This window comes from Babylonia areolata, chromosome 16 (assembly GCF_041734735.1).
Source record: "Babylonia areolata isolate BAREFJ2019XMU chromosome 16, ASM4173473v1, whole genome shotgun sequence".
In the NCBI taxonomy this organism is placed as follows: Eukaryota; Metazoa; Mollusca; class Gastropoda; order Neogastropoda; family Buccinidae; genus Babylonia; species Babylonia areolata.
Window position 1 is genome coordinate 18170837 of NC_134891.1, and position 5000 is coordinate 18175836.

Here is a 5000-nt window from a genome sequence, read left to right on the forward strand (position 1 = left end):
TATTCTATGTGTATAACCGTTTTATTCATTTGCCCCGCCATGTAGGCAGCCATACTCCGTTTTCGGTGGTGTACATGTTGGGTATGTTCTTGTTTCCATAACCCACCGAACGCTGACATGGATTACAAGATCTTTTACGTGCGAATTTGATATTCTGCGTGCGTATACACACGAAGGGAGTTAAGGCACTACTAGCAGGTCTGCACATATGTTGACCTGGGAGATCGGGCAAATCTCCATCCTTTACCCACTGTGCGCCGTTACCGAGATTCGAACCGGGTACCCTCAGATTGAAAGTCCATCGCTTTAACTGCAAGCGGAAGGCTCTTATACTGAAGAGGTGAATGTTGACAAAGAATCCCACAATTCTGACGACGGAAGCTAAAGGATGGGTCATTCAGACACCCACTGGACATCCGACGGGTCTGTGTAGAGGAGAAGAGAGGACTGGCCGTACTGAGTGAGTTAACCACTCGGCTATTGCGCCCGTTTCACAAGGAGGCGTCACTGTGTTCGGATTCGCTCATATATGCTACACCACATTTGCTGGGCAGATACCCAACCAGCAGCATAACCCAACATGCTTAGTCAGGCCTGAGTGCATACACACATATATATATATATATATATGTGTACATATCAGAGAAGGTTTCTTCTACAAAAGTTTGCCAGAGGACAACTATTTTCTTGCGTTAATTTTTTTTTTTTTCAGTGCGCCAAGTGCGTGCTGCACACGAGACCCCTGTTTATTGTCTCATCCGATGGGCTAGACACTCAATTTGATTTTTCCAGTAGGGCCTACAACTTGGGAGACAGGGCGAGAGCGGGAATCGAACCCAGACCCTCACGGACGGACACAGTATTAGCAGATGAACGTCTTAACCATTCTGCCAACTTTCTTCCAGACTTGAAAAAGCCTACCTATTAAAGATTGTTAGCAGGCAACACTGGAGTCAGGATACCTCTGTACTTATACATTTAACAACGCCGCTATTCTTAAACTTTAAACTCGTACACTGAAATGAAAGACATTACTCTTTGAAGAAGAGAAAAAAATTCAACGAAGCATAGCTTTAGAAGTGTATCACTTCAAAAATCAAATGCTGCCGAGATCAGTTTAAAACCAGACCTTAAGTTCCCTAAAAAGAGCAGAATATTGTCTCCATCAGAACTAAGTATTTACACCTCTGACAAAATCAAAACGTCAAGAGTAAACTCAAATCAAACTGGCCCACGGTTATACAGAACAATACCTAAATGGCTGAAGAACAACGCACCCTTTGACATACTCTTTCCATACGAACGGCGAAACAGACGACGTTAACAGCGTTTCACCCCAATTACCATCATCAAATTATTGCAAGCGGAAGGCTCTTATACTGAAGACGTGAATGTTGACAAAGAATACCACAATTCTGACGACGGAAGCTAAAGGTTGGGTCATTCAGACACCCACTGGACCTCCGAGGGGTCTGTGTAGAGGAGAAGAGAGGACTGGCCGTACTGAGTTAATCATATAGGTTCAAAGAAAGTTGAAGGCTTTGCTTTTGTTAATTTTCATGATAAAAAAAAATTCTCAAGAATGCCAATACAGACGGTTCAGTAATTGATAACCAGGCATGGGCAGTATGTATGATTCTATTATTTAAAGCACAGAAGTGCTATATATTGGTAAAGATATTTTCAAGATTAACAGCTGAACGTAAGCTATATCACTGGGTCTAAATCATCTAATCAAACTTGATAGTTCAGATTTTGAACAGCAGGCCATTGGCTCTCTGTTGTGATTTTGCAGGAGGATGTCGGAAATTAACGAGGAAGAAGGCAGGATGGCTTAACTGTCGGTAGTGTCCGTTGGGGTCTGAGTTCGATTCCCGGTCTGGCCCTTTCTTCCACGTTTGACTGGAAAACAAAATTTTGTGTATAGTCATTCAGATGAGACAATAAACCGAGGTCCCGTGTGCAGCACGCACTTGGCGCACTGAAAACGAATCCACTGCAACATAAATGTTGTCCTCTGCAAAATTCTGTAAAAGAAATCCACTAAGAAAGGAATGCAGATGTATGAGCATTGCACTCAGTGCCTGTCTAAGCGCGTTGGGTTGTGGTGCTGTCAGGCATCTGCTTTGTAGATTTTATGGATTTGTCCCAACGCAGTGAAACCTCCTTGAGAAACTAAAAGTGAAACTAACTTTGTCAGTTTACTTGTTAGTATTTTGCTTATTCTTACACACACACACACACACACACACACACACACACACACACACACACACAGATTCTACCAAAAACAACAGTCGATCTTCATGAATGAGAGAAACAAAACAAACAAAACAAAACAAAACAAAACGAAAAAAACAACAACCCCAAAACACAAAAACAAAACAAACAAAAAACAAAACAAAACAAAACCAAAAAACAACAACAAGAAAACAAAACAAAAACAAAAACAAAAAAAAAAAAAAAGAAAGAAAGAAAAGAAAAGAAAACAGAGCAACGAACCACCAAACAACCAACCAACCCCGCCCTACCCCCCCTCAAAACAAACAAAAAGTGTACTTTTACCCACTACAAAGAAACTACAGGGTTATTGCACATTTCACATCCTCCTCCTTCGCAGTCGTCAGTATTATACAGCGTCCAATAACAGGAACAGAACAGGGGACGTTACTCGCCTACTTACCTCATTTTCACAAGCAGACTGAAGAAGACAGAAGTTTTACTTCCTACATGTAGTGTTTGATGCCATCGCTCGTAGCATCAGTGCTCAATGCCATTTTAGATTCCGTGCCATTGTACGAAATAATGACGGTCGTATGTTACTGATCTATCTGAGTGGGAAACGCTACAGAACAGCCATTAATTGAGAGCAATTGATTCATAGAGTTAATTGATACAGTTAATGAGAGAGAGAGAGAGAGAGAGAGAGAGAGAGAGAGAGAGAGAGAGAGAGAGAGAGAGAGAGAGAGAGAGAGAGAGACCTAGGACTGATATCGGGGAGAGAACATGGTGAGAATGGTAACACAGTTTTACACCGGTTAATAATCAACACACTGATTCGTGAGCCCACAACGGCCGCGACCTTACCGTGCACGGGTGGGGTGTGTGTGTTGTCAGTCTGTCCATATCGTCTCGAATCTGCTTCACACCTTTCTGGGTTTGTTAATGTTCCAGTTTTTTTTTTTTTTTTTTTAAATACTTATTTCTTCTAATTTGGCATGAAGGGACATATCGTTTTTGACTCACTTGTGTAAACAAAGTGAGTATGTTTTAACCCGGTGTTCGGTTGTCTGTGTGTGTGTGTGTGTGTGTGTGTGTGTGTGTGTGTGTGTGTGTGTGTCTGTGTCCGTGGTAAACTTTAACATTGACATTTTCTCTGCAAATACTTTGTCAGTTGACACCAAATTAGGCATAAAAATAGGAAAAATTCAGTTCTTTCCGGTCATCTTGTTTAAAACAATATTGCAACTCTGGAATGGGCACAAAAAATAAAGAATGAAGCCTCATTATATGCAAACTGCATTTGCTGTTATATTTACATTTTTTGTATTCTCTAAACTTGGCAATTTGATCTGATATTCTGACCCAACAACAAGAGCAGTCATTATTATCATTTTCTGTTCAAACAGGAACTTCTTTTGCTCAACATGGAAGTTTTATTTTGCAAACGTTTTGGTGCAGATAATAAAAAAAGGGAAATTAGTCTGTAATTAATGCTAGGGGACTTAATTTACTTTAAACTGATCTTTCTCATCTTAAACATTACATTTTGAAATTATACTCAATATATAAAAAGCTTGGATTTAAAAAAAAAGTGTATCACAAGTGAGTCTTGAAGGCCTTGCCTCTCTTGTTTTCGCCTACGCTGTTCTCACTTACTTGATTCTGTTTCCTCTCACTTCGACTTGTCCTTCCTGTCTCCGGGCTCTCACTGAACGACGAGCAACTTTCCCGTGTCTTCTTGCCCGCAGTCTTTCCAAAATATTTTGGGACAGAAGTGCTCATGATATAAAACTTGCACTGAGAAACATCACTGCATATTCGATAAAAAAAAGGGGTGGATTAAGACCGGAAAAAAAGAAAAGCTCGTGAAAAAAGCAATGTTCAATTCAGTGAACAACTCTTCACTGCACGAGGAAAAAAAAAAACTTGCTGGACGGGAGAGCTGGTCGAAATACATCCAACCCGTTCAATGAGCGACAGCGAGAGAGAGAACACTGAACACTGAAATGTTTAATGTCATTAGCTGTAAAGTTCTAGTGACATAGTAGGTACAAATCAGAACAAAAATGGTGCAAAACAAATAAAATGGAACAGAAAGGAAAAACATAACCTAAGTAAACTAAACTACTAATGGATAAGCGGCACTTTGGTATTTTGTCGTCTGCTTAAAATGTTCATGTGGCAGGCGGGTATTGTGCCTCCCTCCCCCCCCCCCCCCCCCCCCCCCCCCCCCAGTCGTTCGTCTCTAAGGTTTGAACAGTACACAGGAAACAAAGTACATATTATAATCAGAATAATAATTATCTAAGCATGTGACATCGACACACACCATATCAATACAAACACGTAACAAAGTACATATAAAACATATAACACATGAGAAAAATACTTTGTCGAAATTGACCATCCGAATGTAACCCTTCCTTTTGTCTATGCCTTTTCCCTCCTCATAGAACCCATACTGTTTATTATTAATTAATAGTATTTGGACCGATAGTTGACGTTTTACGTATATTTACTGCCTCGGATACGTATTTGCGCGCGTGCGAGAGAGAGAGACAGAGAGAGAGACACAGAGAGAGAGACAGACAGACAGACAGACAGACAGAGAAGTCCTAAAACAGAACATGGTGGGGGTGGTAACATAGTTGTACACCGGTTAATAATCAACCCACTGAGTCGTGAGACCTTGACGGCCGCGACCTTTCCGTGCACGGGCGAGGAAGAGTGTGTGGAAGGGTGTGTGGAAGGGTGGATGGAGGGTGTGTGTGTGTGTG